Consider the following 27,512-nt stretch of genomic DNA (forward strand, 5'->3'; position numbering starts at 1 on the left):
TATTTTTTAATATTAATATTTAATAATAATTTAATAATTTAAATTTAATAAAAAATAAAAAAATTAATTCTAATATTATAATTTTAAAGATTTATATTTATAAAATTATTTATTTTTAATATTATTAATGTAAAAATATTTTGAAATTTAATTAAAAATAATGAGATCAACTTTTTAATGTCATTAATGAGATCAACTTTTTAATGTCATTCTTATCTATGAAATTTTAAAATATTTTCAAATTCTACCATTAAAATAAACACAACAAATAATCCCAAGACAAAAATACATTTTTTAATATGCATGTTGTGAGGTCTCTCCTACCTCATTTTACCCCCTCTAGGTATGAGATGGAAAATCCTACGATTGCAGTGGTAGCAGCTGCACTATGCATAGGTTTAGTAGCAAATTGGAGGGCTCTCTTGAGAACTTCTCCAATCAATCTAGTAAACATCGACCTACCTCCTCCTCCTCCAAGAGTTGGTGTATTCGCCTAAAACAAGAGGCTATTAAATGCCCACAAACTTGGATCTGGATTCTTCTCTGGCCCTGAAGATTTGGCTTTGGATTCACAAGGAAGACTGTATACAGGTTGTGGCGATGGGTGGATCAAGTGAATCTCCTTTCTTGATAACCTTGATGTTCTTGTGGAGAACTAGACATACGTTGGAGGTTGTCCTCTGGACCTCGCTTTCGGTATCCATGAAGAGTTATTACTCTGTGACCCTTATCAGGTTATCAATCATTATTGTCTCTAGTTTGATGTAATCATTTTATGTTGATCGCAGATTTCTATATTTAATATAGCGAGTTGTTTTTGAGAGATTTTTTGGAATTTTTTTTGGTGGGTTTTTCTGTCTAATTTTCTAAAATCAGGCTGGAATTTATTGAAATCACAAGCTTGATGAGTAACTCCTGCACAATCGAAGTGCGTTAGCCCTAGGGTTTTTCAGGGAGCTGAATCCATATATACAGTTAAAAAAACCAATTTAAATAACACAAATCAAGATTTCACCTCAAACTTTTCCGCAGATTCTAGCACGTGAAAGTCCAAAAAATCACACTAAAAATAACTCCAATATATATATATATATATATATATATATATATAGCAGGTATATAGTTTGTTCATAATGCCCTCATATCCTGGTCTCAATATTATTTTTAATTTCATTTTCATTATGTTTTACAGGGTCTATTAAATGTAATGGAAGGCCATGTGGAGATATTGTCAACCAAAGCAGATGGATTGAAAATTAAGTAATATTTTGATTTAATTATTCTCAAAATTATGTAAAAAGATTAAAAATTAATTTTCATTGTATTTAGAAGTATATTTTACAATTTAGTATGAGGGGATGTGTCAGTGCTTTCTTGTTCTTTGTAGAGTGCGTTTTTTAAAGTCAACATAGATCCAATCAACATAGATCAACATAAGTCAACATAGATCCAGTTATTCAAGATTTATTAAGCACTCAATTAAATCTTTTAACTTGCAAATTTCTTTTGAGTGCAAAATTTAAGAAAACTTTACACTAAAAAAATTTATTCCTCTAAAAACCTTAATTTAAATTTTATGGAATATCTCCTTTCTTGTTAATATATTTATAATTTTTGACTTCAAAATTGCACTTGGAAGCCTTCCCCATCTGATTTCTCTAAAATCCAGCAGGAATTTATTGAAATCACATTCTTGATGGGTAACCCCTGCACAATCAAAGTGTCCTAGGAGTTTTTGAGGGTACAATCCATATACATTTTTTTCCGAAGACAAAAATCGTAATCTTTCATTTATGTAAGAAAAATTACATGCAGTAGATGCCTGAGGCATATGCGTTATCTGTATGATCAGTCTAGTGCTTTATACATATTTTGTGATAGAAAAAACTTGACCTTGCCGGCCATTTTCAAAAAATAATACTGTTTGTTTTGTCATAGCAAAAAAAATATACAAGTTCCAAAATCTATGTATAACTAAAAAAACATCGGCTGTAGCTACATAGAAGTCTATGGCTGATCCACCCTGTGGTAGTCCTGGTCTATGTACGGTCTATGGTGGTATTGATAGACCTCTGTGTCCAGCTGTTCATTGATTATCCACATGCCTCAGGGAAGTAACGAGCCCTCCTTGGAAAGCTTGTCAGCATCCTCATTGTATTCCCTGTGTATATGTTGACAAGAGATCATATTAAAACCTGATTTGAGATTAAGCACGTCATTTAGAATATTTTGAAGAGAAATGGCATGGCATTGATTTATTGCATTGAACCAGTTTATGATGATTTGGGAGTCTCCAAAGATCTGAACAGAAATGCAGTTATGCGCAAGGGTGAAATGCAATAGGTGTCTGAGAGTAAGAAGCTCAGCAAAATTATTAGTTCCTTCACCTAGGCCAAGCTTGACTTTGTAATGGTGCTGTTTTGAGATATATAGGCAAAACCCCCCCCCACATCCGTGAGGTTGTGCTGCCCCATCGAAGAAGGCCCATGGTCGGGTTTTATCAATGTTACCAAGTCCTGTTATAGTGCGAGTGCGTGTTGGCTCATCCTCTGGGACATCATAGAAGACGGATATTTCCTGTGCAGAGAGCAATTTCCAGTTGACAGGCTGATTTTTGAAGATGTAGCGGTTGCGCCCAAGCCAAATAGTCCAGCAGAGTATAAGAGGAAGGCATTGGTCTTTTTCCTTTTGATGGGCAATGGTCCAGCTATTCCAGGCTTGTATAAGAGAAGGTCCCTGCCATGTGTTTCTAATTGAGAGTTGTTGTGTGATGGCTTGCCAGAAATGAGAGACTTGTGGACAGTGCAGAAACAAATGTTCGTTTGATTCGGATGCCTGTTGGCAGAGGACGCACCAACTCGGCCCATATACAGATCTATGCATGAGCGCCTCTCCCATGGGGGTTTTGTTGTTTAGGACAGACCACATGAATAACCGGGTTCGAGGGGGAGCTTTAAGCTTCCAAAGCTGCTGCCACTAGCTATGGGGATGATTGGGCTTTCGAGCCTGAATAAGATGCAAGTATCCAAGCTTTGGGCTGTATATCTCGTGCTCAGGAGGGGTCCAAACTAGGGCGTCAGGTTCTTGATTAAGTATGATATGCGCCTCCTGTAGAGCCCCTATGAATAAATCCCAAGATTGCTGCCACTGTGCAGGGATATCCAGATCATGTGTTGATCTCCAATGCTGTCTGAGATAGGATCGATGGTCTTGATCTGCAATATGGGCTATCATCTTGACCTCCCTGCAATTTAGGAATTGAATGAGCTCCGGAGGGAGAATGTATCGATTGCCCCCACCTATCCATGGATCGACACCAATTCTTACCGAAGAACCATTGTTTATGCGCCATGCCAGATCTGCTCTGATGAAAGGCATAGTTTGTAAGATAGATTTCCAAACAATGGATATTCCTCCACTAGGCCAGGTTTGTTGCCGAGCCCAGTCCATGATCTAGAGCGGCCAGATGTACTTATGAAACGACACTGTTGTCCAGAGATTGCTAGCAGTAAGGAGAGTCCAACTCATCTTTGCTGCTAGTGCTTTTGCAAAGTAAGGCAGCTCTTTAATCCCCCAACCCCCCCATTTCTTTGGTAGGGCAATGTTTTTCCAGGATACCCAAGCAAATATTTTACCTTCCTTGTGCCCATTCCAAAGGTATCGGCTGCAGAGCTGTTGAATTCGGCTAAGGATCCCCCGGGGGATCCATGCAAGGGACATCCAATATACGGGGGTGGCTTCCAAAACTGATTTGATCAGGACAAGTCACCCTGCTCTAGAGAGTAGTCTGTGATTCCAACTTTTTAGCCTCTTTTCCAGTTTGACTACTAACCAGATCCAGTCAGCGATCCTATAGCTGTTTGGTTTTATCTGGAATCCCAGATATTTGAGTCCATCCGAGAGATTGTGGGGGGAGTACTGAAAATGAAGATTGGCAGATCTAGCTTCATGAGGTGTAGTGTGAGACAAAGTGATGGTGGACTTGGTTTGATTCACTGTCATTCCAGTTGCTTTTTCAAAAAGGCTGAGGATCTCTTGGAAAGTGGCCGAATCCCTGACACTACCATCTAAGAATATCAGAACATCGTCAACAAAGAGCAGGTGGGTGAGGTATAAGAGATCAGTCATTTTAAGGCCCTTTAATCTACCCCCCCTCTTTGCCGAGGCAATGAGTCTGCTGAGGCCCTCCATCACCAAGAGGAATAAGAGGGGAGACAGGGGACAACCCTGCCTCAATCCTCGCTCAGCATGAAAGAAGTGTGATGCTGAGCCATTGATTAGTATGCTATAGGTGACGGTGTTGATACAACAGATGATCCAGTTGATGAATTCAATAGGAAAGCCTAAGTGAATGAGGATCATCTTAATGAAGAGCCAAGATACACGGTCAAAAGCTTTGGCAAGGTCAATCTTGAGAATAATGCATTTCAGGGCTTTTGATTTAATAGAGTGGATGGCTTCCTGAGCTGTTCCAATAGCTTCATGAATCTGCCTTTTATGGAGGAAGGCAAACTGTTCAGGGGAGATGTGATGGGATAGGATGGGGCGAAGCCGATTAGCTATGATTTTGGCAATGATTTTGTATAGAGTATTGCAGAGGGATATAGGGTGGAAATCATTGAAGGAGCTTGGGGAGTCCGATTTCGGGATAAGAGCTATGAATGTGGTATTGATGGCCTCATACATTCTTCCTGACAGTCTGCACTCTTCTACAATGCTGAGGAGGTCATTTCCAATGATGTCAAAGAAGGCAAGATAAAATTCGATAGGCCATCCGTCCGGCCCAGGGCTCTTGTCCTTTTGGAACCACTTGAGTGTTCCTTCCAGCTCTTCTAGAGAGACAGGGGCAGAGATCTCGTTTGCAGTATCTTGATCTACAAATCGGGGAAGTGCCCTGCAACACGGATGATCTCTACCAAATTACATCCAGGAGGTTCTTTGAAGAGGTGTTGAAAATGTGCAATGCCCAACTGTGAGAGCTGGTGGAAGGTATGAGCAGAGCCTCCCTCCGGAGTGGGCAGTTGCCAGATGGTGTTGGCAGCTTTCCTTCCTTTGGAAAAATTTTGGAAGTACTTAGTGTTGTCATCTCCTGCTTTGAGCCAAATGGCCCGACTCTTTAGCCTCCATGTTTCCTCCCGTTCCTTTAAAATCTTTGCTCTTTTGTTCTCCAGGTCAATCAAGTGGGCTTTGTCTTCAGGACTCATAAAACCCCTATTATTGTCATCAGTAAGGCTAGCAAGGTCAGCTTCCACAGATGAGAGGGTTCGGTTATCCTTCCTATGTTTGTCTTTGGCCCACTTGATGGTGAGCTTCTTGAGATGTAGAAGCTTTTGGCAGAAGCCTTCCACCTTAGAATGATGCTGAGAAAGTGGATTTTGTGCCCAGTGAATCTTGACCATCTCAATAAATCCTGGGTCCTGTAACCAAACAGAGTTGAACTTGAAGGGTGCCCGAGGTTTGATGGGAGGACCAGTGACTTCTAGGTAGATAGGAGAGTGGTCAGATATGCCTCCAGACCCTACCCATTGCCTATAATGTGATAGGAGCTGGTGTAATTGGATCTTAATGACAAACCTGTCTAGTCTCCTAGCTAGGGTTGCCTCCCCAACTCTTCTATTCCTCCAAGTAGGCAGGGCTTTATCATAGGAACATCAAGAAGCTGTGCCTGGTCAAGAAGGGTTTCCATGACTTCTGAGAGGGGATCAACCTGAGCTGCAGAGCCCCAAGACTCGCTGTATCCAATAGAGAAGTTTAGATCCCCTCCTAATATGAGATTGTCGACCGAGGACAGAGATAGATTAAGGAGGTGTTGCCAGAAGGCCTCTCTTCCATGGCATGGCCCATAAACATTCAAGACCCTGAGCTCCATGCCCAAATCAGCAGAGTAGATATCTATACCCATATAACCCTTGACTCCCCAGGTTTCCAGGGGTTTAATAGAGCGGGGATTATAACCAATAGCCAGACCCCCGGAATGTCCCATGGCATCAAGAGCAGTGAAAATCCATCCAGGGCACATTGACTGTAACGATTTAGTGACATGTTGAGCTTCTCCTAGTGTTTCTTGTAGGAGGATTATGTCGATTGGTTCTGCAGAGAAGAGTAGTTTTTTGGGAGAACTAGCCAGTCCCCTATAGTTGAAGGAGAGGCATTTCATGGGGGAACCATAGCTGGGGTTTGCTTTGCTCTAAGAACCCGATCAATAGATGATTGTCTACCCGAGAGTACCTTAGCCCTGGCATGAAGGATTGCATGGGTGAGGTATGATTTGCGTCCTCTAGGTGGTCTAGCCGAGGAAGTGAGGGGATTCAGACCCAGGCCTGAGAGGGGTAGAGAAACCCCGGATGGAGTTCTTGATCTGAGGTTATAGGAGTGAGGGGGATCTAGGGGAGATGAGGGGGGAGTAGGGGAAATCACAGGGTGGGTGGAGGGGGGAGTGGTGGAATCGACCAGATGATGGGGGGAGGGGTGCAGAAAATGGATGTCGGAATGGAGCTGACATGAGAATGAGATGCAGATTGATAATGCAGTGTAGTAGATACAGTAACATAAGAAAGAGATGGAGATGAGGAAAGAGGAGTACCCGCTGATCGAGCCGCTTCCGCCGCTGCTCATGCTCGAGTCAGTGGTGGGGATGGAGGACCAGAGGATGTACTAGCTTCATGGTGCACTGGCTTGGATGGAGTCGCCTTGCGAGGAGGTTCGGGACCAGATTTTGAGAGCTTCCTGTTGTGGACAGGAGTTCCTTTGTCTTTGCCTGTGTCTTGCACTGCTGCTGTCTCCTGTGGTTTTGTTACCAGAGGGCATTCTTTGAAGATATGCCCAACCTTGTGGCATCTGCGACATCTAAATGGCACGCCTTCATAATCCAGGATCTGTACCCAGGTAAAATTCCTCCACTGCAGCGTAATCCTTTCTTCCAAACCCTCCCGCGTGTCTAGGTGCACCAATATGCGAGCTAATGAATGATTTTTGGATTGGACAATGGTTTTGTCGTAGTCCAGGAATGTGCCAAGGGTGTTGCCAATTTTTATAAACACCTCTTCTGACTAGTATTGCAAGGGTAAGCCTGGCAGCCTCACCCATAGTGGCCCTGCTCCAATCTGCTCTCTCTCAGGATCAAAGAGAGGACTCCATCGCTTGAGTAAAACTGGTGCCATTTCAATATGCCAGAATCGTGCCAGGGCCAAATTTGTGTATTCTTCGTGTGCAAAACGGAGTGCGAACCATCTGCGGGCCAGGGTTTGGACCTCTGGCAGTTGCTGGAAGATCTGCCCCCAAATCTCCTTTACCCAAAGCCCTAAACACTCCGCAGTGTAGGTTTGACCGCGAACCCTACCCACCAATACCTTGCTGGCGTTGTCTGCAATATCCCCCATGGTGAGGCCTTCGCCGAACTTGATAGTGTAATCTTTTCCAGAGGCTTTGATACACTTGGTTTTCTTTTTCCCTGTCCGAGGCGCAGTGGGGTGTGATTGCAAATGATCTGCCGGGGTGCTTGTCGCTGCTGGTGGATCCGTTGTTCTTACCCTAACCACAAGTGTGTCAAAACATCTCGAAGGGATCGCAGATTCCTGAGGTGAGCCACCAGCTCCTCGTGGATTAGCTGCTTGCTGCGAGGGTGTATCTGTGTTTGTAGCTGGTCGAGAGCTAGGGTTAGGGTTTTGTGGGTAGCAGAGGTCGGCGGGTGGAGTGGGATCAAAGAGCGGGGACAAGCAGGAGGCTAGGAGGTTGAGGGTAGTGGGTGACAGGGGTGGGCAGTCAAGGCCGGGAGAGTCGATGGAGAGGGTTCCGAGGCGGGGAGAGCTGTCGATATGCCCTGGCAAGGAGACAATCAACGCAGTTTGTGAGCTAGACGGGGCAGTTGTTGCAGCGACCAGGTTCTGAGCAGGGTTGTGGAAAATGACCTGATTGGGGAATGGATTTGGCGAATAATCCACAGCATCGAGGTCCATTCCGTCCATGGTTAACTGTAGAAAACGACAGGTGCAGACAAGGACCGGTGCTGAGGGCTGTCGGGTTGACCGCTACAGTAATTGCGTGAGATTAACTAGGGTCATCGACGGGTGCAAGGCTAGCGCTGCAGAGCTCCATCCTTCTTCCTCAATACAATCCATATACATATATTCAAAAAACCAATTTAAATAATATAAATCAAAATTTCACCTCTACATTTTTTTACTAAATTAACACCTAAAAGTCCAAAAAATCTCACTAAGAACAACTACCATTTCATTTATTATTTCTCATTCATCGTAACTAAATTATATTATTATATTATCGAAATTTTGCAGAAATATTTAACGTGTTTTTAGTTATTATTCATTAATGCATTTCTCTCATTTCTCTCTCCCGTTATTATCCACTCATAACTAGATTTAATTGTTATGTTATTGAAGATTTGCAAACGGGATAGACGTTAGCAGAAGGGGCACAGTTTATTTCAGTGATGCCTCATATAAATATGGCTTCCATGAGATACCGACCACACGGCCGATTGCTCAAATACGAGGCCTCCACCAAGACAACTAGGGTGCTGCTCAAAGATTTATACTTCCCCAATGGAGTGGCTCTCTCTGCTCAACACAACTTCCTCGTCTCTTGTGAAACTTCAATGTATGCACTGCATCTACTCTCTCTTAATTATGATGGGGAGTAAATGGACTGAATTAACTTTCAAGGCTTTAATGAGTTTTTATATATATATATGAATGAATGATAATAGTTATAGTTTAATTGCTGTATATTTGAATTTTTTTTTTTTAAATTTGTTGGAATCATAAATTTGAGTTGTAAACATTTCATAATCTTAATGTGTTTAGAGATTTTCAAATCACTGAATTAACTAAAAATTATTTTACATAATTCAAATAAAAAATATATAATGTAAAATAATTACACGATATATATATATATATATATATATATATATATATATATATATATATATATATATATATATATATGAGTGTTAGTGTTGAAATTGGAGTTATAAAATTTAAATATTTTTAGGTCTAAAAATTCGAGTTATAAACTTTAAATTTCTTAAAAACATGGTATACCTTTTAAATTAAAAATAGATTTTACAAAAAAATTTATTGCTGCAAAGCAAAGAGTTTACACCTTATTTATGACACTGTATTGATCCAAAATGAACAGGTATCGTTGCCAAAAGTATTGGTTAGAAGGGTCAAAGAAGGGTGTTGAGATTTTCTGTTTTATAAAAATAGGCAAAAATCTCAGTGTGTGACAACAATAGGAATTTGTTGCTAGATTAGCTCCAGGTTGTTGGGAGAGAGTTAATGCATCCTATATTTGATGTGAGAGGATTTATGAGGCAGTTAGATTCTCTTAGCTATAAAACAGGTATCCATACGGATTGTTTGTTGGGTGAGAGTTTGTGAGGAAATTGATTATTTTGTAATCTCCTGTTTGATAATAAAGAATTGCCGATGCCTATGTTTGGTGGACGTAGCCCAGATTGGTTGGGTGAACCACGTTAATCTGCTGTCTCCTGTGTATGGTTATTTGCTGTGTATATTGTTTATTTGTTTGTTGCACATCTTTGCCTCTAACAAATGGTATCAGAGCATGTTGGAGGCGTGGCGCAGCGGAGGAGGTCCTGCGTGTAACGTGGCTGTCTTCATGTGTTTGTATGGCTGTTCGAACCATTGCTGCGTGCTGCGGAAGGTGTTTTTTGTAGCAGTTCCAGCGTGGTGGGCGTGGAATTAAAACTTGCTGCGTGGAGGTATTACATATCAGAGAAGCTGCGTGGAAGTATTAAAAACCGTTGCTGATGTTGATGCGTATAGATTGATGCTGGTACATGTTACTGCTGAACTCCACCCTGACCTCGAAAGCACAATTTTTTGTTTTGTCTACCTACTCCAACTCGTATCAAACTAAGTCGGAGTCAACTACTGCTGGAGTTTAAGTTCGACTGAACCAGCACTTAAAGGGTAGTGGGCCATGGTTGGATGGTGAATCGGGACTCTTGGAAATAAGGAACGTGGAAAAATCTGGCTGGAACCTGTTTTGGGTAGACCTGGATTATATAATGGCGTCGTCTAGTGAATCTGAAGATTTCCCTAGAGGTGGATCGCGTATTTATCAGTGTTAAAATGAATATCGTGGTCGCAGCCTAAGTGCGCCAGTGTGCCAATTTTATTGATAAAATTTGATACTCAGTTTTTTGTACTGTAATTTGCACAGCAAATTTTTTTATTTTTTTTTAAAAGCAAAGGCAATGTAATATAAGGCATAGGCAGTTTTATATATATATTAATTGCTGGCATTTAAAAGTTGGATTTTGGAGATTATTGTTTTTTGGTTGATACAAGATGGCAAAAACTCAGAGTGCCCGGTTTGAAATTGATAAGTTTAATGGCAAAAATAATTTCGAGATTTGGAAGGTGAAGATGTACGATTTGCTTGTCCAACATGGTGTGGCAAAGGCGTTGTTGGGAAAATCCAAACAACCTTACAACATCACAGATAATGAGTGGGCCGAGATGGATGAAAGAGCAATAAGTGCTATTCGACTGTGTCTGGCTGATGATGTCCTGTTTAATATCGTGTCAGAGACAACAGCTGCTGGTTTGTGGACGAAACTGGAGAAACTGTACATGACCAAATCCTTAACAAATAGCATTCTCCTGAAGCGACAGTTGTACAGTTTGCGAATGAAGGAAGGTACATCGATTGCTGATCATTTAAATGCTTTTAATACTCTTTTGGTGCAATTACAAAGTATAGAAGTAAAAATTCAATCCGAGGATAAAGCTATTACTTTATTGTGCTCGTTGCCCGAGTCATGGGATCATTTTGTTACTTCTATAAGTCTTAGTTCATCAGAAACTATTGAGTTTGATGATGTAGTTGCATCTTTATTATTGGAAGAAACAAGGAGAAGGTCGCATTCAGAAACCTCTACATCAGAAGCTATGATGGTTAGAGGTCGTTCGAAAGAAAGACGCTCCAGTAGGCCGAGCGACTCACGTTCAAAGTCGAAAGGGAAGAAGAGTAAGGTAAAGTGTTGGTTTTGTGGCAAATCAGGGCATTTGAAGAAGGACTGCTAGAAGCGACAGCAGCAAACTTCTAAAGCAGATTCTTCGACAGAGAAGAAGGAGGCAAATACGACAGATACAGGTTCGGCATCAGGTTCAGGTATGAGTGATGAAGTATTATCAGTTAATGTGTCAAATCATGGTAAACATTGGTTGTTAGATTCTGGTGCATCAAACCACATGTGTATTCATAAAGGCTGGTTTAAGACATATAAATCAATTGATGATGGTGTTGTGTACATGGGTAATGATGTAACATGTAATATTGTGGGAATTGGGAGTATACAACTGCAAATGTTTGATGGGACAACTAAAATGTTAACTGATGTGAGGCATGTACCAGATTTAAGGAAAAATTTGATTTCATTAGGAGCACTTGATTCAAATGGATATAAAACTGTAATTCAAGGTGGAGTAATGAAAATTTACAAAGGTATTTTACTAGTTATGAAAGCTAAGAAGGTAGGAAATCTATTTCAGTTAGAAGGAAGTACAAGGTCAGATTATGTGTCTACGGTGTCTGAACATGACAGTAGTTCCATTCACTTATGGCATCAAAGATTGGGGCATATGAGTGAAAGAGGGTTAAAAATTTTGGCTGATCGCAAGTTGCTTCCAAATCTAAAGTCGGGAAAGTTAGATTTCTGTAAGCATTGTCTATTTGGAAAACAAAGTAAGCAAAAATTTAAAACAGGCAAACATACTAGTAAAGGCATACTTGATTATATCCATTCAGATGTTTGGGGTCCAGCTCCTACAACCTCATATGGTGGCTCGTCTTATTTTGTATCACTTATTGATGAATTTTCTAGGAAAGTGTGGGTCTATATGTTGAAAAGGAAGTCTGATGTTTTTTCAGTTTTCAAGCAGTTTAGAGCATTGGTAGAAAACAACACTGGTAGAACAATAAAATGTTTAAGAACTGACAATGGTGGTGAGTTTACTTCCAAGGAGTTTGACAGCTATTGCAAGGATGCAGGGATCGAGAGACATAAGACCACGATTTATACTCCTCAGCAAAATGGAGTTGTTGAACGCATGAATAGGACTCTTCTAGAGGGAGCAAGGAGTATGCTGAGTAACGCTGGGTTGCAAAAGGATTTGTGGACAGAAGCGGTGGCAACAACTTGTTATGTGATAAACCGATCTCCATCGACGGCGATAGGCTGCAAGATTCCTCAAGAGGTATGGAAAGGTCACCCTTGTGACTATTCTAAACTGAGAGTGTTTGGTTGTGATGCATATGCTCTAGTGCCTAAACATCAGCGAACTAAATTAGATCCAAAGTCTAAAAGGTATATCTTTGTTGGGTATGGTGTTGGAACAAAGGTATATAGATTGTGGGATCCTACTACCCGCAAAATCATCATCAACAAAGATGTAAAGTTTAATGAATCCTCTCTTGTACAGTTAGATGTAGATTGTAGATTGAAACAGGATGATGTATCTGACTTTCAGCACATTCAGTTTGATAACATTTCTAATGATAGTCATGATGACCATAGTTCAGATACTAGTCATGAACAGGTTTCAGAATTAGAACATGAACAGGGTTCAGGTTTAGATCATGAACAGGTCTCCGATACTGATCGTCAAGAAGTTCCTACAGATGGTAGTCAGCCAATCAAGGAAGCGCCAGAAACATCCTTAAGGAGGTCGACAAGAATCAAACGGCCACCGAGAAGGTATGATGATTATGTTACTTTAGTTGCATTTACTGCTAATGATGATGAACCTCTGTGCTATCAGGAAGCAATAGAAGGTTCGAAAAGTGACAAGTGGAAAGCAGCCATGAAGGAAGAAATGATGGCCTTAGGTAAGAATGGCACATGGGATCTGGTTGAGCTTCCGAAAGACAGGAAAACTGTGGGGTGTAAATGGGTTTTTCAAGCTGAAACGGGGTGTGAATGATACAGAAGACAGGTACAAAGTGAGGCTAGTTGCAAAAGGGTTTTCTCAGAAAGCCGTCATTGACTTTCATGAGATTTTTTCACCAATGGTTAAAATTGTTTCAATTAGAATTGTGTTAGCATTAGTGGCTTTGCTTGATTTAGAGTTGCAGCAATTAGATGTTAATACTGCATTTCTACATGGAGACTTAGATGAGGAAATTTATATGGAACAACCGGAAGGGTTTGTTCAGCATCGCAATGAGAAATTTGTCTGCAGGCTCAAGAAGTCATTATATGGCCTGAAGCAGTCGCCTCGGCAGTGGTATAAGAAGTTTGATTCTTTCATGTTGAGTCAGAAATATGTTAGAAGTGAATATGATCATTGTGTTTATTTTAAACAGTTAAATAATGGCATATTCATTATCTTGATATTGTATGTTGATGATATGCTTTTAGCAAGCACAAGCATAGAAGAAATCAACAAGTTGAAGGCTCAGATGGCAAGGACATTTGATATGAAAGATCTAGAAGCAGCAAGACAGATTTTGGGCATGGATATTTTCAGAGACAGGAGCAATGGTAAGCTATGGCTATCACAACAAAAGTATATTGAGAAAATACTTTTGAGGTTTGGTATGAATAATGTGAAGCCTGTGTCAGTCCCTTTCGCTTCTCATTTCAAGATTTCTTCGAGTTTATGTCCTAATTTAGATGAAGAAAAGGAATTTATGTCTCGAATTCCATTTGCTAATGTAGTAGGGTGTTTAATGTATGCGATGGTGTGTACGCGACCAGATATTTCACATGCAGTTGGGGTTGTCAGCAGGTATATGGCAAATCTGGGTAAAGAACACTGGTCAGCAGTGAAATGGGTGCTTCGGTATTTGAGAGGCACAAGTAGTTATTGTATCACTTACAATAAGAGTAGTGAATTTGTTTGCGGGTATGTTGATTCTGATTTTGCAGGTGATTTGGATAAGAGAAGGTCAACATTAGGGTATGTCTTTACTCTTGCAGGTGGAGCAATTAGTTGGATGTCAAAGTTGCAGAATATTGTTGCTTTATCCACTACTGAAGCAGAATACATTGAAAGGTTTGTTTGGTGAGTTTGGTAGGCTGCAGGACAACATCAAGTTATTTGTGACAGTCAAAGTGCAATACATTTCGCTAAGAATCCGGCCTATCATAGTAAATCAAAGCATATACCGATCAAGTACCATTTTGTAAGACAGGTTATCACTGAAAGGGGAGTCTCTCTTGAAAAGGTGCATACAAAGGAGAATTGTGCAGACATGTTCACGAAACCAGTTTTGTTAGAGAAGCTACGTTGGTGTTTGGCTTCTCTTGGCTTGCAGAAAAGATAAAATAATAAACAAACAGGGTATCAGGCTAATTGTTGTCAAGGTGGAGATTGTTGAGATTTTCTGTTTTATAAAAATAGGCAAAAATCTCAGTGTGTGACAAAAATAGGAATTTGTTGCTAGATTAGCTCCAGGTTGTTGGGAGAGAGTTAATGCATCCTATATTTGATGTGAGAGGATTTATGAGGCAGTTAGATTCTCTTAGCTATAAAACAGGTATCCATACGGATTATTTGTTGGGTGAGAGTTTGTGAGGAAATTGATTACTTTGTAATCTCCTGTTTGATAATAAAGAATTGCCGATGCCTATGTTTGGTGGACGTAGCCCAGATTGGTTGGGTGAACCACGTTAATCTGCTGTCTCCTGTGTATGGTTATTTGCTGTGTATATTGTTTATTTGTTTGCTGCACATCTTTGCCTCTAACAAAGGGCACCGTCGAAAATTTTATTGACAATCTCCCCGAATTTCCAGATAACGTCCGCTACAACGGTAGCGGCACTTTCTGGATTGCACTCCCAACGGTAAAGTTTTGAAATAAATAAAACAAGTAGTTTAACTAGGTTTTAAATTTGGAATTTTATTAGATTTTAAATTTGGAATTTATTTAATATTTTGATAAAATTTGATAGAAATTTTAGGAAAAATTGGTTATAATTTCAAGATTTTAAGTGTTTATGATTTTTTTTTTTTAATGATATTGAATTTATTTCCACCATAATTAGATTTCAGCTCATTTTTTTTGACCTCAAAACAGAAGGCTTAGAGCTGATTCTCTGTATATTGACGTGACATGAATATATTGTTGTTGATTGGTATTTCACAGAGCCGAAGCCTGTTATGGACGATCGCCACCAAATTTCCATCCCTCAGGAACGTGTTGGCCCTCATAGGCAGAGTGGCACCTAGCGCCATCGTTCCTGTATTTAATGAAGCAAGTGTTTTGGCAGTGAAGGAGATGGGCAATCCGATTGCTCTCTACTCCCATCCAAATACCAGGAGTCTAATCACTACAGCTTTGAAAACCAGGGATTATCTCTACTATGGATCTCTCAATCTAGATTACATAGGACGTGTTCCCATTACTGAAATGCCCTTGTATTAAAAATGTAATTTAAAAAGAAAAATTAGACTATTTTTGGATTTCTGTATTATATTTTTGGGGAAGGGTCATGCTAATTTCTTCTTCCAATTTTATCTGATGTATCCAAAAAGACATATTAAGAATGTATTCTACCATTTTAAGCATGACATTGGTTTATAAATGTATTTTTTTATTTTATTTTGTTTTTTTATGAAATTGTAGGTCTTTTTACTTGAACTGTAAAATTTGGAAATATATTGAAATCCAATATATAATGGTGACATCAATTGTTTGACCTTAGTGCTATCTGTTTAATTAATAAATATTCTTAAATTCAAATGACAATCAAATTGCAGTATTTTATTATTATTTTAAAGTTTTTATTATTTTCACTTTTCACTTTTATTTTTTCTTATTGGTTTATAAATTTTGTATAATGAAAATCTCATGCAACCCGATGACTATTAAAATACAACAATGTTTATCAAAATGTGATTAATTTAATATTTTTAATTAATAAATGAAATGGTATTTTTTCAAATACAATAATATAATTTTAGTGACATTATAATGCATAAATAGATTCAGTGCTTTAAAAATTCTAGTAAATTAGAATTTTGTAAATTAAATAACTTAAATTCATAATTTTTAATAATATCTATTAAATTTTTGGTGACATTATAATGCATAAATATATTTATGGCTTTGAAATTTTTTGGAACTCTCAAATTTTGCAAATTAAACAACTTAAACACATAAATTTTATAATGTTAAAAAATTACAAAAAAATCATATGAACTCTAAATATCAAAATAAGAATGTAAACTATTAATGAAACCATGTTACTTGAATAACAATTTAAATTGTCCATAAAATTTTGAACAAATGATGATATGGTACTTTACTAAAACGCTCCTTAATGTGAAACCACTAGTTCAATTCCCCACCTAATAAAAATGATATATTGAACATAATAAAAATATAATCCTATCATACTTAAAAAAATATATAACCATTTTAAACTAAAAATTAAACTATACAATTTAAAAAAATATATTTGTAACTCAGAAATCTATGCATTATCCATAATCTCATTGAAGTATCTTTCTAAGGGAATCTTTTTCCTCTCCGTGATGTTGTGAAGTTGTCAAGAAATAGTTGAAAACAAAAGAGAAACCATGGCAATGACGTTGCGACTTTACGAAGATACGCTTTCTTTAAGAAGCACATACTTATAAAATCTATGCATGGTCTATTCTCTCATTAAAATATTTTTTGAAGAAATATATTTTCCTATCAGTGACGTTGTGAAGTTATCGGGAAATATTAAAAACAAAAGGGAAACTCTCGGCAATGACGTTGTGAAGATTATTCTTCTAACGTTGTGAAATTTTAAAAACATAATTTTTACTAATATAAATAATTTTGTTTATAATAATTATTATTTAATAATTTGGTATTATTTTTTATAAGTAAAAATATATTATTATAATAATATTTTAAAATTATAAAATAAATAAATATATAATATTTTTTAATTTATATTTTTAAAAATATAATTATAATTATATATTATAGTGACAAAATTATTAAAGTGAAACACTAATTAAAATAAGTTATGATTATAAAATAATCATGAATCATGATAATATTAAAAGGTTGAAAATCATAGAAATTAATTTATTACTAAAGATTACCAAAGGTAGCCTTAGCATAGTTAGCCTTTATGAGTATATAGAGCTTTTAGAGAAATGTAGAGAAGAAAGAGAAGTCAAGCTACAAACAGAGTTAGCAGCCATGCTGGAAAATAAATTCACATCTTTTGAAGACAAGATCCAAAAACAAATAGAAAATAAAATAGAACTATTGGAGAATAAGATGGACGCAATGGAGACTAAATTCACATTTCTTGAAGACAAGATCCAAAAACAAATAGAAAATAAAATAGAACTATTGGAGAATAAGATTGACGCAATGGAGACTAGGTTGCAGGTTATAGAAAAACAAAACCAAAATATGAATCAAACATCTCAGCAAGTAGATGCTGATACTTTAGAGGGTCTTAAAATGAAGGACATGATTAAAGAGCTAGAAGAAAACGTTAATAGCTACCTCACCCTAAATAGTGTGGCAGGTAAATTATATATCAAACAAACTAAAGATGAAATAAAAAAATTGATAGAATTAGACCATGAGCGTAATGAAAGGCCCTTGAACCTTATAATCTTCGGTTTGAAAGAGGAGGTAGATGATGATACTTTAGCCATAGCCTAGACAAAATTACATAACAGATTACAAATTGAAACAACGTGTCTCACAGAAGCAACAAGGTTGGGGAAACTAACTGAGAATAAAGGAAGGTTGATCCTAATAAAGGTGAGCTCTATTGACCATAAGTATGACATACTTAGTAAAACCTCAAGTCTAAAAAGAGAGAGAATATTTATAAATGAAGATCTCATTCCAGAAGATCAAGAATAATTGAGAAAGGAGGTTCAAAAGGTAACGGAACCTAGGAAGGAAGGAAAATTGGCAATAATCAGAAATAAAAAAGTCGTTATTCGAGATAGAAACCAAAAAGATAATAATAAATAGCAATTCAACATGCTCCAGATTCTTTCTTGAAACTGTCGGGGCTTTCCATGGAACAAAGGCCCCAAGCTAAGTTGGATCTCGAATGGTGTTGATATTATTTTGCTTGTTGAAACTTGGAAGCACGAAGAATCTAAGGTCCCTAACATAGATGACTTTACATTATGGTCTACCTGGAATAAGCGATCCTCTCGTAGAGGCATTGGGGGTATAACTTGTTACATTAAGAAGAACATCTCTCCCCATGCTAGGATTTATAAAAACGACTCTTACAACTAATATAGTTGGATAGAAATTACTGACATTTATGATAAAAATACCTACATAGCAAACTATTATCCCCCCTCGCCCCCATCAATTCTAACTTCTATAAGAAAAAGAGTCTAGATAAAAATAGTCCTTACAATGGTTTAGAGAATGATATTTCTAACCTAAGGAATGAAGGAAATATCCTTTTAATGGGTGACTTTAATGCTCAAACTTCAGGAAACCAAGCTATTCTTCTAAGCAATCATTCCAACCCTAATCCTCTTTGGTTAGATGAAGACCTTCCTCTGGCTAGCTGGTACAAAAGGATCTCTGAAGACCTCGGGGAGAATTTGTTTGAGTTGGAGCTAGTCAAGCTATATAGGGCTCAAGATCTCATAATTTGCAACGGTCTAAATAAGTGGCCCAATTCTAGCCAGATGACTTGCATCCATGGGCTTGGTAGCAACATGGTAGACTATGTTATCTTCGATCTCCCTCTATACAACGAAATAACAAATTTGGACATCTTAAACGACCACGAGCCTAACTCTAATCATAGTCCTTTACTTATAACTCTTAATTTTGTCATGCATAGAGATCCCATAGAAGATAATCCTTATAACCAAAAGAAGTTAATCTTTGATAGAAATAAAAAAGATCTCTTTCTAAATGAATTAAAAACTAATTTGCTTCCTTTATCTAGTATAGACAACATAGAAGATCTCTATCGTAATTTTACTACATCCTTCTCATATTCTATTAACAAGTTCTCAATTGAAGTTTCAAGTAATAAAAAAAATAACAAAACCAACCCATGGTATGACAAAGATTGTAAAAGTGCGAGGAGAGCAGTTAAGGAAGTTGTTGATGAATCTCTTAAAATTGGCAAGATAAAAATATACAAGGCCCTAACTAAAAGGAAAAAAGGCAATATATTCGTAAAAGACAAGAGAATCTCTTACACCTCTCTAAGGTAGCTCCTAAGAAATTGTGGAGGCAAATTCTAATTAGGAAAACTAATGATAATAATAAAATTACTTTACACGACTAGAATTCCTATCTTAAAAAGCTTTATGAATCTCCAAATGTCATGGATAACTTTGAAACCCTGCTTACAATGAAAGAAGTTTTCTCATTAGAAGACATTGATTTTGGGGTTAATCGCTTGGCTAATGGGAAAGGTAAGGACATTGAAAGTTACCAGGCAGAAATCTTAAAAATTGGAGGTCCTATCCTCATCCACCACATTCACAAGCTTTTCAATCAAGTGGTCAATAAAGGTCTCCCTAAACCATGGATTTGAAGCCTCATTATCCCTATTTTTAAAACTGGGGATACAAATAACCCCTCTAATTATCGGACAATTATGATTAGCCCTCTCCTAGCCAATTTATATGGTATTATTTTGGAAAGGAAGTTGAGCATATGGCTTGAAAGTGAAGGTAAGCGGGCTAAAGGCCAAACGGGTTTTAGAAAGCAACACTCAACAACAGACCACCTCGATACGCTTAGGATAATTATGGAGGAATGCCACAATGATAAATCCAATCTCTTTTGTTGCTTTGTGGACTTTAGAAAGGCTTTCGATACGGTTCCTAGAAACAACCTTTGGAACAAATTAGAAGAACTAAAGGTTCCTTTTGAGTTGAGAGCTGCCACTATAAAGTTATACGAGAATGTAATTGCCAAGTTAAAGAGCAATGAGGGGTGGTCGAAAGATATTAAGTGTAATATCAGAGTTAAACAAGGTTTCCTCCTCTTCCCTACCCTATTTGGCATTTACATCGACAAGCTAGAAGGTTGTTTAGAGGAAGCAGGATGTACTGGCACGATCTTAGCTGGGATAGTCATCATCCTTCTTCTCTACACTAACAATATTGTTCTTCTCGCAAGGTGCCCATATGATCTTGATAAGAAACTTGTCCTTCTTAAGGATTTTTGCTCTACCATGGGTATGATTGTTAACACTGACAAAACAAAAGTTATGATTATCAAATCCAAGGACACTTACGCTAATTTTATGTATGACAATAGTAACTTGGAGGAAGTGTCTTCCTGCAAGTACCTAGGAATTGATATTCATCACAAGCTCCACTGGAACTATAGCATTGAGAAAATGATTAATGGGGGATGGAAAGCTTATTTTGGTCTTGAAAATAATTGTAAAATGGAAAACCTCGTAATGTGGGATAGAAAGAAGTTCCTCTTTGAAACTTTAGTCACTCCGGTTATCTTATATGGATGTGAGATTTGGGATTGTAGCATCTCTAGAGAATCCTGGAGAAAGATTGAGCAAATCCAGAAGCGTTTTATAATGTGTAACCTCAAAATTAAAAACAACACACCCTATCCTATTCTCCTTATAGAAGTGGGTTTTTCCCCTATCGAGAGCCTAGCTTCTGTTGTACGAGCACAAACTCAATAACATAGGAGACCATAGACTTCCTAAGCTAGCTTTAAATTCCACCCAAAACCACCTAAGGCTCAAACGAGGTTGGTATAAAGACACTAGGGCCTGCTTAAACCGTTGGGAGATCAACGAGAATGTTGCATTGCAAAACATTAGTAACATTAAAAATATCATTACTTCTAAGTTCAAAAAAAATGTGGTGTGAGAAAGATTTAGCAACTAAAAGAAAATTAAGATATTATAAGGAGGTCATCAACCCCACCCTAGAAGATCAAAAGTATCCCTTTGTTTTAACTAGCTCAAAGAAGAAAATTAATATAACCAAGATTATAACAAACTCTCATGAGCTCCATAGTGAAACGGGTCGTTGGGTAGTTTCTAAAACACCATGGATGGAAAGGTTCTGCCATCTCTGTGAGAATACGAACATTAAGGATGAAAATCACTTCCTCTTAGAGTGCCCTGTGTACAACCACATTAGATCTCAGTTTCAAAATCTTTATTGCAATACTGACCTTCCTAACCTTTTAGGTTGTCAAAATTACAGTGAGCTAGGGAGGCTTCTTTCCAAGCTTTTTGAGCATATGAATAAAATATTAAATCAAACTAAATAATTCGTTTCTTTAGGCCTGATAGACCAAAGTTTGGTCTCAATGGATGTTAACCACTATCATCATCATCATCAATTAATATGATGATAATTTAATTTATTATTCTAATAATTAATATAATAATAATTTAACTTATTATTCTAATAATTAATATAATAATAATTTAATTTTAAAGTCAAAGCTAAGTTAAACACCAAATAGATATACATAGTTTTTTATTTGTGAGAAAAAAAATGTGCATTTACTTAAAAAAAAATGACTACTTTATGAATATTTACATAATTTTACTTTGATTTTATGAAAGTGTACATAAACCTTAAATTGAATTTTTAAATATATTTATAATTTTTGACTTCAAAATTGCACTTGGAAGCTTTTCCCCATTTAATTTCTCTAAATCCAGCAAGAATTTATTGAAATCACATTCTTGATGGGTGACCCTGCACAATCAAAGTGCCCTAAGAGTTTTTGAGGGTACTTAATCCATATATATATATATATATATATATATATATATATATATATATATTCAAAAAACTAATTTAAATAATACAAATAAAAAATTTCACTTCAATTTTTATTTTTACTGAATTAACAACTAAAAATCCAAAAAGTCACACTAAAACAACTCCCCTTTCGATATTATTTTTCATTCATCCTGACTAAATTATGTTATTATATTATTAAAAAATTGCAAAGATATTTAATGTATTTCTAGTTATTATTCATTAATATGTTTCTCTCGTTTCTCTCCCCCGTTATTATCCTCTCATAACTATATTCAATTGTCATGTTATTGAAGATTTGCAGACAGGATAGACGTTAGCAGAAGGGGCACAGTTTATTTCAGTGATACCTCATATAAATATGGCTTCCATGAGATACCGACCACACGGCCGATTGCTCAAATACGAGGCCTCCACTTCCCCAATGGAGTGGCTCTCTCCGCTCAACACAACTTCCTCGTCTTCTGTGAGGCCTCCACTTCCCCAATGGAGTGGCTCTCTCCGCTCAACACAACTTCCTCGTCTTCTGTGAAACTTCAATGTAGGCACTGCATCTACTCTCTCTTACTTATGGAGTAGTCTACCTGGGCGGAGGAATGGCCCGTTTTCCGGCACCGACAGAAAAATCGTCCGGCTCCGGCCGCCGGCAATCCCTCCGCCCTCCGCCACCCTCCCCTCGCTCCGCCACCCTCCTTCGCAACCACCCTCCCTCGCCGCCACCCTTCCCTGGCCATTCTGACAGAGCCTGACAATGGATCCGGCGCAGCTGTAAATCCTGACATCCCCTGACAATGGATCCGGCGCAGCTGTAAATCCTGACATCCCCTGACAATGGAGAATGGAGAGTCTCGCTCACTCCAATTCGAATTGAGGAGGTGCGAAATCCCGCGGTTGCTCCCTCACTCACCTTCCTCCCCAGAGCTCTGCCAGAGCTCCCGCGGTTGAACCAATTTTCCAGATTTTTCATGATACAGGACACCTTGGCTCTGTAACGAACAGTCAAACGCTCAGCCGCTTCATAGGCAGCTTTGGGGATTCAAGGTGATTAATGAGTTTTTGAATGCATTCAGATGATCGAAATCAACCCTCGCGAAATCCCGCGGTTGCTCCCTCACTCACCTTCCTCCCCAGAGCTCTGCCAGAGCTCCCGCGGTTGAACCAATTTTCCAGATTTTTCATGATACAGGACACCTTGGCTCTGTAACGAACAGTCAAACGCTCAGCCGCTTCATAGGCAGCTTTGGGGATTCAAGGTGATTAATGAGTTTTTGAATGCATTCAGATGATCGAAATCAGCCCTCGCGAAATCCCGCGGTTGCTCCCTCACTCACCTTCCTCCCCAGAGCTCTGCCAGAGCTCCCGCGGTTGAACCAATTTTCCAGATTTTTCATGATACAGGACACCTTGGCTCTGTAACGAACAGTCAAACGCTCAGCCGCTTCATAGGCAGCTTTGGGGATTCAAGGTGATTAATGAGTTTTTGAATGCATTCAGATGATCGAAATCATCTGAAAATTTTAGGAAATCTTGGTTATAATTATTAAATTTCAACATTTTAAGGGTTTATGAATTTTTAATGATACTACATTTATTTCCACCATGGCTAATTTTTTTAATTTCAAAACAGAAGGCTTAGAGCTGATTCTCTGTACATTGACATGACATGAATATATTGTTGTTGATTGGTATTTCACAGAGTCGAAGCCTGTTATGGACGATCGCCACCAAATTTACATCCCTCAGGAACGTGTCGGCTCTCATAGGCAGAGTGGCACCTAGCGCCATCGTTCCTGTATTTAATGAAGCAAGTGTTTTAGCAGTGAAGGAGATGGGCAATCCGATTGCTCTCTACTCCCATCCAAATACCAGGAGTCTAATCACTATAGCTTTGAAGACCAGGGATTATCTCTACTATGGATCTCTCAATCTAGATTACATAGGACGTGTTCCCATTACTGAAATGCCATTGTATTAAAAATGTAATTTAAAAAAAAATTGAGACTATTTTTGGATTTCTATGTTATATTTTTGGGCATGGACCATGCTAATTTCTTTTCCAATTTTATGTGATGTAGCCAAAAAGACATTAAAAATGTATTCTACCATTTTAAACCTGACCTTGGTTTATAAATGTATGTATTTTTTATTTTTATTTTTATTTTTTTTATTTTCAGTATTTTACCATTTGGTTTATAAATATATGTTTTATTTTTTATTTTAGGAAAATGTATGACTTTTTACTTACATGGTAGAATGTAGGAATACATTGAAATCCAATATATAATGGTGACATTAATGGTTTGACCTTAATGCTATTTGTTTAATTAATAAATATTCGTAAAATCAAATGAAAATCAAATTGCAGTACTTTATTATTTTAAAGTTTTTATTATTTTTATTTTTAATTTTTTCTTATTGGTTTATAAATTTTGTGTAATGTTTTTATTATTTTTATTTTTAATTTTTTCTTATTGGTTTATAAATTTTGTGTAATGAAAATCTCATACAATCTGATGATTATTAGAATACGTAAATTTTGTACCGTGAAAATCTCATACAATCTGATGATTATTAAAATACAACAATGTTTATCAAAATATAACAATGTTTATGTTTGATTAATCTAATATTTTTAATTAATAGATGAAAATTTGGTGACATTATAGTGCATAAATAGATTCAGTGCTTTAAATTTTTTTAGTAAATTAGAATTTTACTCATAATTTTTAATAATCTCTTAAATTTTGGGTGACATTATAATGCATAAATATATTCAGGGTCTTGAAATTTTTTGGAATATTGAAATTTTGCAAATTAAACAACTTAAACAGATAATTTTTATAATGTTAAAAAATTATAAAAAAATTCACATGAACTCTAAATATCAAAATAACAATTTAAACTATTAATGAAATTGTGTTACCAAAATAACAATTTAAATTGTCCACAGAGTCTTAGATAGACTGTGATCATGTACATTCCTTGATGTGAAGTGACTAGTTCAATTCCTGTGATGTCCCCGGAAACCTGTAATTATTTTATTTTATTTACCGCAATAAAAGCAAACACTGGATTTTTATTATTATTATAAACATTTGAATTAAGTATTTGAATTTTGTTAATTATGAATGGGAAACAAATGATTGAATGTTAACAAATCTTGTAACTCTTTTCATATCAAGAAGTGAGGGAAAGGTAGTTACCTAACCCTAACCACTTCCATGTCTATGAATTCCCAAGAAGTGATCAAGAGGGTAGAGTGGAGTACCTGAGAAAACAAAGAGGAAGAAAAGGGAAGTGGACCATGCTGAGAGATCAGACGGATAAAGAGCTAAGTCTAGTGAAGACCAGATAGCTGTTGATGTTGTAACATATTAAGTTGCAAGAAAGCATCGGTGCTGAGAGCAAAAGCTCGGGGAGAGGTTGGATAAAGAGCTAAGTCTAGTGAAGACCACATAGCTGTTAATGTTGTAACATATTAAGTTGCAAGAAAGCATCGATGCTGAGAGCAGAAGCTCGGGGGGAGACTTGGACCTGAAGGCAAGTCTCATGGTTGGGAGGTTAAAACAAGAAAGCATAATTGTGGCTGTAACAAGCTGGTAGTCTTAAGGACTGGATACAGGTAAGTAGTTTAGTTACCTAGCTTATTTTTGGTCTAGTATTAGTAAAGAATGATAACAAAGGTAGAAATTAGTGATTTAGTGATTCTAGTAACTACATAAAAGTCTTGGAAACTTTTCAAGAAAGTTGTAAATGAATATAGATGAAAACTCTAAGACAGACCCTGTAGACTGTAATGATAAATTCAGTATATCCTAGCTAAATGGACAGTAAACTACAGTATAGATATTCACTATAAGCAATAGGAAACTATAAGCAAAAGAACCGAAAATATCTTAACTAAATAAAAAGATTTCATTATGATTCAGTTTTCCACAATCAAGAAATAACTGAAGCTAGTTAACATTCGTCGAGAAAACAGAGCAATACAAAAGAAAGGGAATCCTGTAGCTTAAACATAGTTATGGAAAAACATTAGTTTTATAGAATAGATATTAGTGACTGGTACCCAGAATTATCACTACGAAAGCTTGTAAGAGTACTCAAACAAAACTCTAGAACTTAAATGACTATCGCAACAATAATAGTTGAATTAAAAGAATGGATTATCTTGATTGTGGCGTGAGGGTTTGAGGCCCTCAGAAAAGTGCCCAGACCCATCCTAATTAACGTAACTATAAGTGCATACAAAAATTTCTTCGAAGCACAGACAATAACGGTTGAACAACGAAATTAGGGACAGAGACATTCCCAAAACAACTATACATGCGTAGCAATAATAACACCACTGATAAATTACCAGAACTCCTTTAAGAATGTATAGAACAAACATAGAATTCTTCCAAAGCTTTAACAATCTAATTCTTGGATCGAAAGAGTCCCGTATATTTACCCTTAACCAGTGCTGGTGGCGCTAAGAAATCGCCATGCCTCCACGGGCCAGTCGAAAACTATTTTAAAGAATCCACACTGTAACTAGTATGAGTAAAAACAACAAGCGTAATACTTATATTCCGTGGCAAGCATTTAAACAATTCACATATGGAACAAAACCTCCAGAACAGAGAGGGTTTTAGAACCCAACTCAAACCCATGAGGGTTTTCCAAAGAAAAAAATGAATACATTTATAAGAGACAGAGAAATTATAAAAACCCTCGACCATTTATATATTCAGGCATAAATGTTCAAAATGCCATGAGGGCTGGCCTTTCTTATACATTAACGAATTAACAGTGCAAATAGCTTTTGACTCTGAGCCATGAGGATAGAACCTCGGCAAAAGTAGCAACCAGAATCTAGACTAAACCAGAGAAGGAAAACAACCCTCGAACAAACTCCCATCACTATTCCATTGTTCTGGAATCACTAAGGAATTTGATTCATCAACATACCCGGAAGATTGTTGGGTCTAGAATGCCTGCCTTGGCAGAGTTCCGGGTAGGATGCCATTTGTAGCTGGATGGGTAGCCGCAACCTCCGGAGAACACCTGAAAACAAAAACATGAATTACATCAGAAGTGCTACTGTAGAAATTGCAAGCGAGATTCCCAAATAAAAACCACAAAAGTAATTGTAGGGGTAGACAGAACTTCTACCTGCGAGGCCGCGTAGTGGATATAAGCTATATGAGTAGTGAAGACCTCTGCTGGCCGCAGAAGCTTAGCACCTGACTGCCTGGAACATAGCAACACAACGCTGCCATTACCAGAGAACTAAGCTAGCCAAAAAAATCGAATGACAGAAACCATAAGGCCCTTACCGGAGATTAGGCAGAGTTAAGTGATCATTCAATCATCGTTGGATGTGGGTAGGTGAAGTCGACTGTCGATGGAGTACCACAGTCGAGGAAGGGAGGATATCTGGCTAGCATATGGAGGGGATCTCGAGGACTTCTCGGCCAAGCTCAGGAGGACAACTTATGTCATTCACATAATATGACTATATAAGTTTTATAATAAAAACTAACCCTCGTACTGCAAGTTTAGGTTCGCATTGATGTACCTCAAATATTGTATTAATGTATCACTGCGTTTTCCAATAAATGTATATCCTTTGTATATTCTGAATTATGTACGATACAATTATGTTGAATAATATATTTAATTTCTTTTTATGATGTATATCAGAGATGTGACAATTCCCCACTTAATAAGGTGATATATTAAACATAATAAAAATAT

General features: G+C 37.3%; 1 long non-coding RNA gene and 1 pseudogene across 1 annotated transcript; one reads left to right on the forward strand and one right to left on the reverse strand.

The window, feature by feature from the left end:
- The first annotated feature begins 350 nt into the window (after positions 1-350).
- On the forward strand, positions 351-15,423 carry LOC149195702 (protein STRICTOSIDINE SYNTHASE-LIKE 6-like; annotated as a pseudogene).
- An 11,090-nt stretch (positions 15,424-26,513) lies between these two features.
- LOC149195703 (uncharacterized) lies at positions 26,514-27,299 on the reverse strand. Its single transcript, XR_016255172.1, has 2 exons — positions 27,092-27,299; positions 26,514-27,006 (listed from the first exon to the last, which is right to left on the reverse strand). It is a non-coding gene; the product is annotated as an uncharacterized LOC149195703 (long non-coding RNA).
- Between the last annotated feature and the right edge of the window lie 213 nt (positions 27,300-27,512).

This window comes from Pinus tabuliformis, chromosome 2_2 (assembly GCF_031772625.1).
Source record: "Pinus tabuliformis cultivar Carrire ecotype Pingquan chromosome 2_2, CPIR1, whole genome shotgun sequence".
Classification (NCBI taxonomy): Eukaryota; Viridiplantae; Streptophyta; class Pinopsida; order Pinales; family Pinaceae; genus Pinus; species Pinus tabuliformis.